At 45.7% G+C, this 16431-nt stretch overlaps 2 long non-coding RNA genes across 2 annotated transcripts; one reads left to right on the top strand and one right to left on the bottom strand.

Moving 5' to 3' along the window:
• Positions 1–3152: 3152 nt before the first annotated feature.
• On the bottom strand, positions 3153–14372 carry LOC310742548. Its single transcript, XR_014538539.1, has 2 exons — positions 14261–14372; positions 3153–3285 (listed from the first exon to the last, which is right to left on the bottom strand). It is a non-coding gene; the product is annotated as an uncharacterized lncRNA (long non-coding RNA).
• A 140-nt stretch (positions 14373–14512) lies between these two features.
• On the top strand, positions 14513–15878 carry LOC310742657. The gene is made up of 2 exons (XR_014538639.1): positions 14513–14545; positions 15563–15878. It is a non-coding gene; the product is annotated as an uncharacterized lncRNA (long non-coding RNA).
• Positions 15879–16431: the final 553 nt, after the last annotated feature.

Genomic DNA, 16431 nt, shown 5'->3' with positions numbered 1-16431 from the left:
CGGTTGCTGAACAACTTGGTGGATTTCTGGATGAAAAATCGGCTCTGGATCCCTTCCAGTCCGGCTTCCGCTCTGGTCATGGGACCGAGACGCCTCTGATCGCTCTAACAGACGATCTCTGCAGGCAGCTGGATCGAGGCAGGTTGGTGCTGCTGATTCTTTTAGACCTGTCAGCAGCCTTCGACATGGTCTATCATGAACTTCTGGACTACCGCCTCGCCGACATGGGGATCCAGGGTACAGTCCTTCAATGGCTGCGCTCATTTGCCTCTGGTCAGGGACAGAAGGTGGTGCTTGGGGGGAACTGTCGTCGCGCCACTCCTTGGTGTGTGGAGTGCCACAGGACGCAATACTCTCCCTGATGCTTTTCAACATCTTTATGCGCCCCCTCACCCAGCTTGTCTGGAGCTGTGGTTTGGGTTGCCATCAGTATGCTGATGACACCCAACTCTATCTGTTGGTGGACGGCCATCCTGACTTGGCTTCAGACATACTGGCCAGATGTTTGGAAGCTGTGGTTGGATGGTTACGTGGGAGCTGGTTGAAGTTAAACCCTTCGAAGACAGAGGTCCTTTGGCTGGGTTGGGACGACATGGGATTGGGTGGCCAACTCCCATCTCTTGTGGGGGCACAGTTAGTGCCAGCACTGCCCATTAAGAGTTTGGGTGTAATCTTTGACACCTCCCTTTCTATGGAGGCGCAGGTTGCAGCTATAACAAAGGTGGCATTTTTTCATCTCCACCAAGCTAAGCAGTTGGCTCCTTACGTCTCTTGCCCTGACCTAGCCACTGTGATCCACACGACGGTCACCTCCAGGCTTGACTATTGTAACTCAGTCTACGTGGGGCTGCCCTTGAGACTGACCCAGAAACTCCAGCGGGTGCAGAATGCTGCAGCAAGACTCCTTACGGGGTCCTTGCCACAGGATCGCATTCACCCAGTGTTATACCAGCTGCATTGGCTCCCGGTAGAGTACAGGATCAGGTTTAAGGTGCTGGTTTTAACCTTTAAAGCCCTATACGGCCTAGGACCCTTGTACCTATGGGACCGCCTCTCCTAGTATGTCCCACGGAGGACCTTACGGTCTTCAAATAAAAACATCTTGGAGATCCCAGGCCACAGGGAGGTTAGACTGGCCTTGACCCAATTCAGGGCTTTTTCAGTCGTGGCCCCAATCTGGTGGAACGCTCTTTCACAAGAGACTAGGGCCCTGTGGGACTTGACATCTTTCTGCAGGGCCTGAAAGACAGAGCTGTTCCACCAGGCCTTTGGCCAAGGCACAGTCTGACCCCCTCTCTCCTTCTGTAATCTTCAAAGAACTCTAACCCAATGGTTGCCATTAATTTGATTCTGAATTGATTCTTGTTGTTGTTAGTTGTTTAATCGTGTCTGGCTCTTTGTGGACCAGAGCACGCCAGTCTCCTGTCTTCGAATTGATTCTAGAATGTATTTTAATTAATTGACGGTGCGATTTTATGTACACTATGCTATTTTTACCTCTTGTTAGCTGCTCTGAGCCCAGCTTTGGCCGGGGAGGGCGGGATGCAAATATTATTATTATTATTATTATTATTATTATTATTATTATTATGCTTGCTCCATCTTCCATGTGGCAGCCCTTTAGATATTTGAAGGTGGCTATGTTATCTCTTCTCAGTCTCTTCTTTTTCCAGGCTAAACATACCCAACTCCTACAACTGTTCCTCATAAGGCTTGGTTTCCAAACTCTTGATAATCTTGATTGCCCTCCTGTGCACATCTGTTGGACTTTACAGTCTTGGCAGAGTTTCAGTTCCAAAAGATAATGGGGTGGTTGAAGTCTCCCATGACTACTCTGTCTCTCATTTTTGAATGTTTGGTAATCTGCTGTAGGAAGGCACCATCCAAGTCTTCAGTCTGATTTATAGGCGTATAGCAGACACTCACATTAAAAGTCAGTTTTGTTTCCCTCTTCTACAATGTTTACCCATATACTCTCAAACTGCTTTCCATGTCCCAAGTCATGGATCTCTTCAAAAGTGTACACGCCTTTATATATAATGCTACTCCTTCCCTCTTCCTGTTTGGTCTATTCCAGTGGTTCCCAATTAGCTAATTACTGAAGACCCCCTATTTATTAAAAGCCAATCCACGGACCCCCTACTTTTGAAAATTTTGATAACCCTATGGGAGTTACTTCTGCAAAGCATTTTTTTTTAAAGAAAATGTGGGGTAGCCCCTAATAAGCAAAGGATTTTAGGTATATCTGGTTTTCAACATTGTGGTATATTAGCAGATAAACATCATGATATTCTGGACCCCTAATTGGGAACAACTGGTCTATTTCTTTTGAACAGCTTATACGCCTCAATTTCTACATTCCATCGATGAGTCTCATCCCACTAAGCTTCACTAATTCAGTGTTAGACCATATTTGTTATCCTGTATTAAGACCTCAAATTCATTTTGCTTGTTTCCTATCTTCTGTGCATTAGTATGGAGACAACTGATACCATCAGCTGCTTCCTTTTTGTAGTTTCCTGCCCTTTAGCAGGAAATAGGCCTTCGGCGTCATTGAGCAAGGCTCCTCTTACGGTTTTAACATTAAACTGTTACTGAGTGCCTCATATTGTTCCCAGAATATCATCTCTATTCTTCATGATGATGGAAAACCCATTCCTTAAAATATTTGCTGTGTTTTGGAACTCCAAGACACTTCAACTTGCACACTGTTCATAAAACTGAATTGCAAGGGAAGTCCGCATTTTGCGCAAAGATCCATGTATGTATTGGCGCCTCCACAGGCTAATTACATTTTTAACATAGCTAAACAAATGTGCTTGTATCTTCAGGGGAGTGACAATGTGTGTGAGAGACACATAAAAATTGTTGGTTAAGTTTCCTGGTCAGAAAACGCTTCATCAAAGGCATAATAAAAAGAAATTCCTTGTTCCAGCCAAGATATGAGTACAGAATAGATCATGACGGCTGACATTTCCCAAGATACCTCCTAATCTTACAAGCCTATTCACAAAGCTTTGTTGTCCATATCAGTTCATCTTTTCTCCAGGGTCAATTATGCTGTTTGTATTCAAATCAATCCCTTAATCAAATCCTTTGATAGTTTGAGCCAGCCAGGCTGATATTTATCACATAAATGTAATAGAAGTATCTTTGTTTCAGAGTGGCATACTCTAATGGTGTGTTGCCACACCGAACCACTTATACATATGTATGCACCCAGAAATCCTTCTTATCAGAGTCCAAGAATGCCCTGTCATCTCCTCCTCACTTCTTAGAAAAGACCTATGAAGGAATCATATTCTCATTATACTGATAAAACATACATCACCCAGATGTGTGACAATGTGTGTAATATAAGAAGAAGAGTTTGGATTTGATATCCCGCCTTTCACTCCCTTTAAGGAGTTTCAAAGCGGCTAACATTCTCCTTTCCCTTCCTCCCCCACAACAAACACTCTGTGAGGTAAGTGGGGCTGAGAGACTTCAAAGAAGTGTGACTGGCCCAAGGTCACCCAGCAGCTGCATGTGGAGGAGCGGAGACACGAACCCAGTTCCCCAGATTACGATACTACCGCTCTTAACCACTACACCACACTGGCTCTCTATATAGCGTCTATTAAACAGGCTGTTAAATGTTTCCCTAAAAAATAGTTGAATTTTGAAAGAAATGTCACTGTAGCTAGGCAGGAGAGCAAAGTTAACATAATAAATATCATTATCACTATCACTAATAATAGTAGTAGCTATTTAAAAAAAAGTACTACTGCTACTAACAGTCCTGCTTAGGAAGTTATTTCCAAAGCCAGTAAGAAGATGTCTCCCCTACTCCCCAACCTCCATTTCTTTAAACACCAGTACTATTTAATTGTTTCTTTTTGCCGTGTTCCCTGTCTTAAGGTTACAATTTGCATGTGAAGTGGCAAAAGCAAAGTTAACACAAACCTTCCATCTGAATATGAGATCCAAATTGATTATCACATTTTGGGCAGGGGGAATTCCTCTTTAGGTTATATTAATATAATGAAAATGAAAATCTTAATGAAGAATTGACATGTACCCTCTCTAAAATAGGAAGATTTGAAGTTGCCTTTGGGAACAACTTGCTAACTGGCTTTGAAGAACCTCTCTCTATTCTGGGAGTTGAGACAAGCTGCATTGGGCTGCCTTGTAACACCAAAATAACATATGCTCATGGAAATAAAAACACAAAAAAACCTTTGATTTCATTAAAAACAAACTTTTACAAAACATTTGGCTTGGCACAACATTGTCAGGTGCAAAATGTAAAGAGCTTGAAGTTTATTGTTATATTAATTCTGAAGAAAGTTGCTTCTCAATGTTGGGGGCAACGTGGAGAAATATCATAGGTACATTTTTACATGTCTGGTGGGCATGTTTTCATATTGTTTCATTTTTTAAAAAAAGTGACAATGGCCTCTACAGCCCTGTGGTGTTTGCCTTCCTAGGTATGTGACATCATACTGGGTTCATAAGGAAAGGGTTAACTAATTATAAAATAACTAACCAATGGGAACCCAAGGGGAGGATTTAGAGTTAGAGTTAGGGGCGTTGAGAAGTTAGTCTGGAGTTAGAGAAGAGACGGAGAGGATCAGTCTATGGGTTGGGCTAGTCTGATTTGAGAGAGTGAGAGAATCTGTTAAGAGGAGTCAGTCAAACAGTTGAGATAATCAGTCAGAAGGTATTAGGAAGGTATAGGCCAGTAAAGAAACTAAAGTTAAGAAACTGACAAGAATATTATCTGAGAAACCATAAACTTGTTAATACTTATAAAATAAACTTGTTCATTTGGTTCAATTTTAACAACTGTCTGGACTCAGTGTCTACCTGAGAGTAACGGGTTGGAGGCAGTGGGAAAGCGAGCACAGTGGTGGCACAGGGATCAATAGACCGTTAAACATCTGGGGACCCTGTGTTATCGCCACAAGCCCTTAGAAACAAAATATGAAATGGTAAATGGATTGAACTATGGGCCACAGCTTTATTCTTCTACATGTGTGAACTGTAGAATTTTTAATTCTTTAAAGCAATTGCTCTTTATTACTGTCACCCACCAAGACAGTCCAAATTGGACAGTGGGAGGGATAGACAGAAAGACTATACAGAAAACAGGTGTAATAGACTAATAATGATGCTGTCTGGATGCTCCACAAACAGTGAGTGAACAAAAGATTCCAATTACAAAGAAGATGGGCAGGTGCGAAAGCAACCTCTTTTTCTCTCTTTGCATAGACAGTTTGCTTCTTTCGAGTATAGTGCAAACCTGTAAACATGACACAAGATAATGCTAGATAATCATATTCTACTTATAGAGGTTAATTGTAAAATGCTATCCCAATTGCAACAGCATAAACACTGCACTTACTCTCCAGAGGTCTGATTGGCAATGACTGTATTAACACAAGGCACATGCAATATTTTTTATTTATACAATAGTCCCTACCCCTGAGAATTTATCTTGGAATAATTAGCTGCCTTGTGAAATATGCCTTGAACAATTGTTAACATAACCTAGTGATCTAATTTAGTTCAATTGTTGGTTGAACTAACAATAAAATATGACATTTTAAGACTAGGCTAATCATTTGAAGCTAATTCTTGAGGTTAAGAGATACGTTTGCGCTTATAAGATAACGTGTGGTAACTGGACATGTGTACATGGGGGAAGGGAGATTGGGATCATGCCAAGAGATCCTGCCCTTCTTAGTTCACTTGTGAACTAAGTCTATGTACATACAAATTGTACATGCACGGGCAATGCACATGTGTAAAAATCAAACTAGTTAAGCATGCAGCACCTAAAGACCCACATCATCCACATGAACTTATCTATTTCAAAAAGATATACAATCATACCCAATCCTACTTTAGATCAGACCCATTTGGTGAGCACCATAACACGACATTTTGTGCAGTGTTGCATGGCTTGTGGAACTACTTCCAAGGGGGGGGGGGATCCAGTAAACCCCCTCTCTTTGACTTTTTAAATGTGTCTTGAAAGCATTTCTATTGAGGATGACCTTTTATGATTAGTTTTATTAAAGAGAGAAGGAGCGGAGATCCTCAGCATCCAGGTAAATTCTAACAACAGAGGTGAAACCAGCATTTCAGGACAATGGCTAAGCATTGCGTGTTGAGTCCCACAATGCCACCCCCCAAAAAATTCACACTTCACACATCAATTTTTGTTTAAGGTTTTTGGCATAAATTTTGGCCACAACTTTATTCAAAATACAAAAAATGTGAGTGGTTGCTTAGGCATTGGTTATGACTATCTGTCCTTGCCCTCAGGGACAGAGCTGGCCTTCCGGACACCAACGGAAGCCAGCGTGGGAAACAAGTATTGGGTGAGAAAATGAAGCTGGGCCTCAGTCCCTCACTTCTCACCCTCATGTTCCTTTGGGGCTTGCACGGCCCAAGTCCGACTCCGGGGACAAGGACGCCAAGAATGGCAAGCCCCTGGATTCCTTTAACGGAATTCCCTTTCCGCACCATTTGGAGGGGTAGGCACTTACCCCTCCAAGAACCAATTTAACCAATGCCTAACCGCCAACCTTACAAGTTGTGACGATTTGCTACGCAGTAGGCAAAAACCAAATGGCACCAGCCAATCAGCCAGATGGCAAAATTCCTACCAGGCCCCTGCTCCAAGGCAGACGACCCCATGACAGGCATAGCAAGGTCAAGCGATCAAAAAACCCCCCTAATTAAAGGGAGGGAGGGCGGGTGATCCGATGCAAACCGGCCAAGAGGACGCCTACGTTTGGGCGTCCTATATTTATGGACTCTGACCCCTCCTCCAAATTAGCAACAATCCAAATCCCCAACAACCCAATTTAACCACTTAAAGGCTTGGGCTCTCTCAAATCTGCCCAGTCATGCAGGGTGGCCTGTTCCCCCAACCGCAACACGTGCTCTCTGTTATGGAGAACACGCTTTGCGTGTTGAGTCCCACAATGCCACCCCCCAAAAAATTCACACTTCACACATCAATTTTTGTTTAAGGTTTTTGGCATAAATTTTGGCCACAACTTTATTCAAAATACAAAAAATGTGAGTGGTTGCTTAGGCATTGGTTATGACTATCTGTCCTTGCCCTCAGGGACAGAGCTGGCCTTCCGGACACCAACGGAAGCTAGCGTGGGAAACAAGTATTGGGTGAGAAAATGAAGCTGGGCCTCAGTCCCTCACTTCTCACCCTCATGTTCCTTTGGGGCTTGCACGGCCCAAGTCCGACTCCGGGGACAAGGACGCCAAGAATGGCAAGCCCCTGGATTCCTTTAACGGAATTCCCTTTCCGCACCATTTGGAGGGGTAGGCACTTACCCCTCCAAGAACCAATTTAACCAATGCCTAACCGCCATAGAGCCTTCGGCTCACCGCCAAACCACTCACAGACCCAACCAAGCCCTCAGCTTGGCCACCACTGCACCCAGCCAAGCCTCATTCCCTGAGGCAGAAAGATGCACGCCATCAGCTCTGAAAAAGGATGCAGCCTGAAAAAGAATCTCAGGGTGGGAAATCACATCTCCACCCAGCTCAAAAATCTTTTTACACACAGCAGAATTGATGCGTTTCCTGGCCCTTTCAGTGGCGGCTGGGCAACGACTGCCCATCCAAACGCGTCGCTGTAAAAGCTTTGACCAAAAAATTTTTGCTGTCGGCACCACTGCCCGCAGCGTCTCCAGGTCCCCCAAAATTGCAGCCCGCAGTGAAAAACAGTCCATGGAAACCAGGTCGTTCTCACCCAGCTGCACCACAATAGCCGTGGGCGGCCCTTCCAGAAGCAACTGTCTCCGGATTCGCGGCAAGAATTCTGACCAGCGCATACCCCGTCTGGATAGCCAAGACAATTGCACATGTGGAGGAAGGCCGAGACCTGGACCCAATCCGGACTGTCGTGCAGCGATGCCAGCCCAATGGATAATGCTGTGCCCCACCATCCAAATGCGGACATCTGCTAGACCTGAGATAACAAAGCAAAATAATGTAAGAAACCAACATGTCAGCGAACATAACCTCTAAACGCATTTGATTTCCAACGACCCAAATCCTTTATTCTGGCGGCTGACAAGCCCCAGTGAGCCGCCACCGTGGCAGCCCCAATCCTAAAGGAATGAGGGGCAAAACCATAGGCCGTGCCGCCACAAGCCAGAATCGCCTTACGCATCACTTTTGCAAACTGCTGTCTTGTTAAGGGCAATCCATTCTCATGCCTGAGCAGAGGACCATCCCCTGGGGTGCGGACCGCCAGGTACTTGCTAACATCCTTTACAGGGCAAGGGCCTGCTACCCCCGTGGCAGGGAGACGAATGAGGGCTCCCTTACCCCTCTGATCCGTCTTTGAATTCCTGATTGTGATTCTCAGTTCCACAGGGGATAACTGTAAGTCCTGGAGCAAAAGGCCCCTAGAACGACCATCCCTGTGATCCTCCAACACAAGCTCGCCCACTCTCAAAGCTCCAAAGAAAGCGATAGAAAAGGCGGCCGAAAAAAGGCGAGCCTCATACCCCGACCAGCACACCTCCCGCAATTTTTTGCGCATCCCGCTCAACAAGTCAAATGAGATGGGGCGCCGTGTTGTTGGCCGGGAAGGACAAAGTCTATCCCAACCTACAAGGGCCTTGCGTACAATAAACTTCGCGCAAGGATCCTTATCAAAAAACGTTTTACAGAAAAATGCTATAGCAGCTGCTTGTATCCTAATTGTCTTAGCTGCACGCCCCAATTGAAATAAGTGTGCCAAATATCTTAACACCTGCGAGGAGGTGGGCGGGACCCTTTTTATTTCACTGGCCGACTGACGCATAAATGCCAAAAAATCCGACCAAGCTTTAGTGTACGATCTGAGGGTAGAAGGGGAAACAGATGCCGCTACTCCCTGCAAAACTAATTGCTGCCAAGGTTCCAGAGATGATCCGGGAAATATTCCGGACGTATCCGTGCCTCTGGAACCAGGAGTCTGAACCGCTCCATCTGAAAACGGGACAGAGCATCAGCAATTTCGTTAGACACCCCAGGAATAAAACGTGCCGAAAACACTATATTACAACGTAAACAATGCAACACAAAGGCCCGCAAGAGGGCTGACACCCTGGGAGAGCGTGATGACAGCTTGGCCAGTACGGTTACCACCGCCTGGTTATCGGTCCAGAAGCAGACACGGCGGTTCCTGAACTCCTCGACCCACAAATGCACTGCCACTGCAATGGGAAAAAACTCGAGAAAAGTTAGGTCCCGCGTAATCTCTCCTCCCCGCCACGCAGGCGGCCAACGCTTGGCACACCATCGGCCTTTCCAGTAAAGGCCAAAGCCTAGGGAACCTGCTGCATCCGATTGTACCTGGAAGTCATTATGCAAGTTCAAGGTGTCTTGCCACAACGACACCCCATTGAATTCCTCCAGGAATTCCAACCAGATGCGAAGATCGGCCCTCACCTCACTAGAGAGGCGCACTCGATGATGCGGGGCCCTCAATCCCGCAGTGAGTCGGGCCAGGCGTGAACAGAAGGGGCGCCCAGGAGCCACCACCCTGCACGCGAAATTCAGATGACCCAAAAGCGACTGGAGTTGCCTAAGGGACACCTTCTTCAGAGGGAGCAATTCCTCTATGACCTTCTTCAAGGCTACTAGCTTGTCACTTGGCAAGCTAGAAGTTTGAGAAACCGTATCCAAGAGGATACCCAGATAAGTAAGCCGGGTCGAAGGACCCTCTGTCTTTTCTGCAGCGAGCGGAACCCCCAGTTCCTGCATAAGGTCAGCAAAGGCTTGCAGCAACACCAAGCAATCGCCGGTATCGCAAGCGGAGGCCAATAAAAAATCATCCAAATAATGTGTGACTCCGCCCAGTCCAGTTTTAACTTTGAGGGCCCACTCCAAAAACGTGCTAAACGATTCAAAAGCGGCACAGGCTATTGAACAGCCCATAGGCATGGCTTTGTCAAAGTAATAACTGCCCTCAAACTGAAAACCTAGCAGCCAAAAATCCTCCGGGTGAATTGGCAAAAGGCGAAATGCCGATTCAATATCGCATTTTGCCAATACAGCCGCATGGCCGAACTTCCGAATCATCTTGATCGCCTGATCAAGAGAGGCATACTTTACGGAGCAGAGTTCCGGAGGAATAACATCGTTGACTGAGGTACCCCTAGGATGTGACAAATTATGAATTAAGCGGAATTCACCTGGGGCTTTTTTCGGCACGATACCCAATGGGGATACATGCAAATTATGAAAAGGGGGGGCGCCAAAAGGACCAGCCATACGATGCATAGCCACCTCCTTTGCAATTTTCTTGCGGGCGACCTCAGGTAGCTCGCGAACTGATTTTTGGTTAGAAGGATTCCGTGCCACGGGAGGCATGGCTACCGGAATCCGAAAACCAACAGAAAAACCATCACTCAAATAACCTGCAGCATCCCTATTAGGGTACAACTGCAACCAAATTTTCAGGGCCGGCAAACGAATGGGAGTATGAGCCAAGGAGGTCAATACACTATTTTCCTGTTCCAGAGGTTGAAGGGAGGGGGGCTGGCTTGGAGGTTTGCTGAGAACCCCCTCTACCCCCACGAAAGGGCCGCCGACCCCCAAAACAAGAGGAAGCGGCATGCAAACCATTGCACTTTTCACACATATGGGCGTACTTGCACCCCTGACGCTGACAGGAGCCCTTATTAAAATCCCAGCAAAGCAGACGACGGCTAGACCTAAAAGCTGGAGTCCTCGACTTCGGTTGGTCCAGCACCTTTTTTTCGATGAGTGGGGCAACGTGGGTGGTCCACACATCGAGATCCTTACGATCCCAACGGGCCGAGGGGATTCTGGCAGCTCGGCGCCTGAAGCTCTCATCATATTTTATCGCAGCTTTTTCACCAGCTTTGGTGAAGGCGGAGCGAACAATGGATAGATAAACCATCAAATGAAGAGATCTCCGTGGATAAGCTGCCACAACCACACCAGCAAAGACCTGGAAACAATCTAGCCAGTGTTCGAATGTCCTGTCTGTAATGGAGGCGCCAGGGCGTTTTTTGGAAGAGTTCCCTTTTTCCTGATCCTCCGAAGGTGGGACCAATTTAAAAATGTCTACGTATCGGCCATTCAATATCCTGGACCGCAGTTTTGTTGACAGATGCGAACCTGGTATGATATCCCTGGCAGAATTGGTGGAGACTTTAACGTCAGGTACCAACACACCATCCCTACACTCTTGGACAGCCCCGTACTTTGCCCGATGAGTGTTGGCCCTTCGTTCCCAAGCCCACCGTGGGAGCCCTGACGCCGATTCTCCAAAACCCCAGTAAAGTTCCATTGAACTACCTGCCTCATCATCAGAACTAGAAGATAACGTACCAGAAGAAGAGGAAGATGTGTCACCCCTCCTCCGCTTGGCATGCTTTCGTGAAGACCTCCTGTAGCGACGCTTTCCACCAGAAGACTTCCTGGCAGGGACTGGCAGACTGTCTTCGATAGAAGACTCAGAATCAGGACTCGGCTGTGATGCACCTGGGACTGGCTGCGGAGAAACAACACGTGAGAGACCAGAACCCGATGCCATATCCGCTGAAGGCTGAGCAGTGGTACCCCGGCGGGTGGAAGAAGCCGAAGGGCCTCTTCTCCCTGAGGCCCTCCTGGTGGATCGACCTGTCCTTCGCGAATGGCCCCGAACTACAGGTAAGTCGGAGGACTGGGATAGCTGGGGATCCACCACCAAACCCCCAGAGAATGACCCTTCTCTCCCATCTTCACTAGATGACGGTGAAACCGGCGAGGACACCACTGCTGAACGACGCGACCTTGGAGACACGAAAGGCTGGGTAGCACAGTGCTGAAGAAAACCGTCCATATCAGCCGCAAAGCGAGACAAAGCGGCTGGATCACCGGCCATGCTTTCCACCAAGGATTGCACCCGACCCACAGGCGGGCTAGGGCTGGGTGAACGAAGAGCCTGAGATGGGCCTCGAATAGGTCGCTTTGAAGTGACAGATGGGCCGGGGCGGGCAGCAGCCTTCTTTGGAGCCATACCTGCTAAATATGAATAAGATTAATAGTTAAACCCAATGTCACAAAAGCGGTGCCGCCAGAACTGGATAACCACCAGTAAAGAATCAGCCACTACCAGCCCGACCTCGTCGGACACCAGAGCACCGCTGTTTTCCAGGTGGACCTTAATAAGATGGTAAAAGGAACAATAACTATTAATAATGTCTTCTCAATTAAATAATTCACTAAAATTAGCAAAAGGTAACAGCACTCCCAGAAGCAGCAATATTCCCAGCAACTATCTATCTATCTATCTATCTATCTATCTATCTATCTATCTATTTATCTATCCGGCTATCTGACTTTTAGCCTTTGTAATTAATTATGGGTGCACCTCCTCAGGCTGGCCAGCAGGGGTCACCGGCCAGCTCACCTCGACCAGGAGGAGGTGCAGTAACCAGCTAAGCCACAGGGGGGAGCCCAAGCGCTCAGCCGGCTGCAATACCCTGAGCGGCCACTAGAGGGCTGGCAGGCAAACAACCCCAGCAATGACGAAGTTGAATTTAGCTAAACAAAATGTCGGGCGCAATACGCTTGCAGCCCAACTCACAAAACCGCCCAGGCAGACGCTCGCAGCGGCCAGCCAAGGTAATAGGCCCCCAGGAAATGTTTAGTTTTAGCCGCCTCCGCTCACGCGCTACAGCGCTGCGCTGCCGAAGCCGGGAGAAGGTGATGCCTCCCACCGCGCTTTCCCCCGCTCCCACCAAACCAGCGGGGAATGCCCCCTCGAGGGGCGGCCGCAGCCGCAGCCCAAGCAGCGCCGGGACCCGCCGAGACTCACCGCGCCGCGCCGATAAGGCTACAGGTACGCGGGGTGAACTAAAATTAAATTAAAACAAAACTAAAGGAAAGGCCCTAAAAGAAGGCCCCAAATAGAAAAAACGGCCCAGCGGAAAATGGGGAGGCCTGCAAGGCCTGACGCTAGCCGCCTCCGCTGGCCGCTGCACACCGGGCCTCGGCCTGGGCCAGACGCCCACCGGGGTAAGTCCGGGGACCTGGCAAGCGGCCTGCGACCGCCTGGAAAGGAAGCGGGCCTCAAAAATTAAAAGAATGGGAGCGGAGCCTCCCCAGGGCTGGGGGGGGGGTAGCCCACCCTCTGAGCCCAGGCCTCTTACCCCTGTAAAATATTATTTATTTATTTTCTTTGGCAAATAAAACAAAAAAGGGGGGGGTGAAAGAAAAATTAAACCTAGGGTAGGGGAAGAATGAAAAATAAAAAGGGGGGGTGGGGGATGGGGAGGGAGGAAAATTACCAAGGGATAACTAGGAAGGTAAAACCTAATGTAAATTTTAAGCCAAGGGAAAATCGAAACTAGAATAGGAATAAGCTAGCGCAGTATACAACCGTCTCCAATGCTCCTTGATCCGATGCAAACCGGCCAAGAGGACGCCTACGTTTGGGCGTCCTATATTTATGGACTCTGACCCCTCCTCCAAATTAGCAACAATCCAAATCCCCAACAACCCAATTTAACCACTTAAAGGCTTGGGCTCTCTCAAATCTGCCCAGTCATGCAGGGTGGCCTGTTCCCCCAACCGCAACACGTGCTCTCTGTTATGGAGAACACGCTTTGCCAAGCAGAGATGATGGACTGAGGGTGCAAAAGCAAACACCGAAACCAGATCTGCAAGGATAGATCAGTTTGAGTGGGTTGATTTTACCCAAGGAGTGAAATCATTGAAGTGCTTGTAGGATTTTTTTTTTGGGGGGGGGTGGGTTTAAAAAATGTGAAAGTAGTATTTTAGCCTTTTTCCTCTGCTTAGATTTTTTTTGTGTCTTTGTGTGCTGGTGTTTTTAATAATTGGAATGATATCAAAATACTTCATACTCAGAGCAGACCCACTGAAATAAATGGATTTATGCTACTAAGTGGGTCTATTCTGAATACAACTAATGTTGGATATAACCCCTGAGTTTTATGAAAGGGGTGGGAAACTTCCAATCCACAAATCAGTTGAGATCTACCAGATGCTGTCCTTATCATCCCCTTCACCGGCTGTAAAAAAACACCCTCAAGTGCTTTTGCCTAGTTGGAATGTTTCATTGAACTTTGATAATGCTTCTTGTTTAAGTGGATTGAAAGATAGAAAGGGGGTTTATAGAAAGATTTGCTTTTGTGCAGCTGGAATGGTGCCCTCTGTACAAAGAAAAGAGTCATGTTGTTTCCTCCCCTCCCCTCTGCCTCTGCCCCCCACCTACTACTGTCATGCTGCTCTTGGGGGCTTCCCTGAAGGCGGATGCAATCTTTGTCCTGAAAAAGGTCCCCTACAGCAGTTTTATGGTGTGCCCTTCCCAGGTATCACCACATATGAAGGCTGGTATAATAATATTTAATTATAAACAAGCACACAGACACATCACTGCTGAGGTGCACTCTCCATTGTGAGGCCTGAGGAAATTATGATGATGCCATTCCCAGAGGTTGCCGTTGACACCACTACCCGTGACACCACAAAAGCACACAACAACTGAATGGATACAAAGGTGGGCAAGAATCTCTCTCACTGAACAATTAGGAATTATTTCCAAATAATATTGTGTGTCAAATGAGCTATAATAATTAATTGCACAAGGAAAGGAAGCACAAGAACCACAGTTTCCAGTTCTGGTTTGTTTTTCTAAGCTGGTGAATCGACTCCATGCTACTCTATAGTTCAATCCATATGTTACAGTAGGAGCACCTAACAAGAGCACAAATGAATCAGGTGGATGAAAAAAAAAATAAGGATACAGCACTGTCAAGAAGATGTCTGACTAAGCTGTATCTATATAAACATTACTTTTTGTTTCTATATTATATCTGTTTACTTCTCATCTTTGGCATGTAGTAGACACCAATTGCTTAAGATGAATTATTATTTTTCAGCAATAGAATCTTTTGGGATTACATTTTGCTGCTGCTGTTGTCAAGTTGAATTTTATCTTCATTAGGATGAGAAGCAGGCCCTTTGATTAATAAATATATCTACTGGGGATTTAAATATGTTTTGCAACAGCACAATAGATTTTGCCCACCTATCTCATGCAGCCCAAATATTCATTGTGTGTTTAACTATGTTAAAGCTATCACTATCTACCAGCAATTATTTTCTTATTACTTCCATCACATTTCTATATTACTATATTGCCTGCTGCAATACTAACACACAAGTATCATTGACAGCAAATTATTGCAGCTCCTATTACACTGCAATATTCAACTCCATTATTGAATACAAGGATACCTGCTATATATTTTTAAAGTATCAATATTTTCACTTGTTTGCCTGCATCTAACAGTTATCATTTTTACAGACGCTCACATTTTACAATACCATTTTTTGCAGCTATCAATCTTTAGGCACATTTGAAGTATAAAATTATAATGCTGGTTTTAATTCTGTTTTTGAAATATTTATGCAGAATAGCAACTAGATTAGACAGCATCTGATTCCCAACTATTTTGGCAATTTAAAAAGAGCTGATGAAGTCTATGATTTTGTTTCTGTTGTACTATTTCAGAATATACAAAGAAATGAATCTCTCTCAGTCTTCGTTTCAGTCTTGTACACAGGCTGCTGAGATGCCACTGAGTTCAGCGTGACTTACGCTGCCTAACAATGTGCAAGTTTATCACCTTCTCCAGCAAAATATCCTTGGATCTTCATTTCAGTGGATAATTGAGAGACCTCATGGGTTGACTGCCACAGAAATATTATCAAACAGGATCAATCATACCATCATTGTCACAAGAAAGTCAAAATGCCCCTGGGATATGTGAGGAAACATTTCAAAACAACATTGTGAAAAATAGAGAGATTGGATGTGTGCAATTTGATGAGTGTCTATCCATTCTTTTCATGAAAATATTGTAAGAACCACCTTCTGTAGCTGTAGGAAGTCATTTCAGTGGCAGTTTGGCCTTCTTCAGATGGACTCAGTCTATCTCCTCTAGTTGACAACCATATGTCTCTGTGATGCCTACAAACAGGTCATGAAGGTAGAAACCCTCTTCCACAATATTTTCAATAAAGCAAAGGAAAAAGATGTGGAACCTATGGAGGTCCTATGGGGTAACATAGACTATTCATTTTTATGTTCTCGCTGCCACTCAGTTTTTCAGTACAATGGCTGTGTGAGCACCACATAACATTATAGTGGTAGCCCTAAGAACTCTTGGTGCATTTATGTGAGGACCACCATTTGGTCTGCACTAGATCTTAGGGTGTGTTCCTATGTATGCACATTATTTGATACATTCATGTGTAAAACATGCCTTACAGATCAAACGAAACAGAGCTTTCATATCACTGCACTTCAAACACAGGCAATAGCTTTAGCTGTTTGTTACTTGATGATAAGATAAACATTAATATTTTTAAATATAATTA

This window comes from Podarcis filfolensis (assembly GCF_964270895.1).
Source record: "Podarcis filfolensis genome assembly, chromosome: 9".
NCBI classification, from domain to species: domain Eukaryota; kingdom Metazoa; phylum Chordata; class Lepidosauria; order Squamata; family Lacertidae; genus Podarcis; species Podarcis filfolensis.
This window is presented reverse-complemented; position numbering and strand designations above follow the sequence as displayed.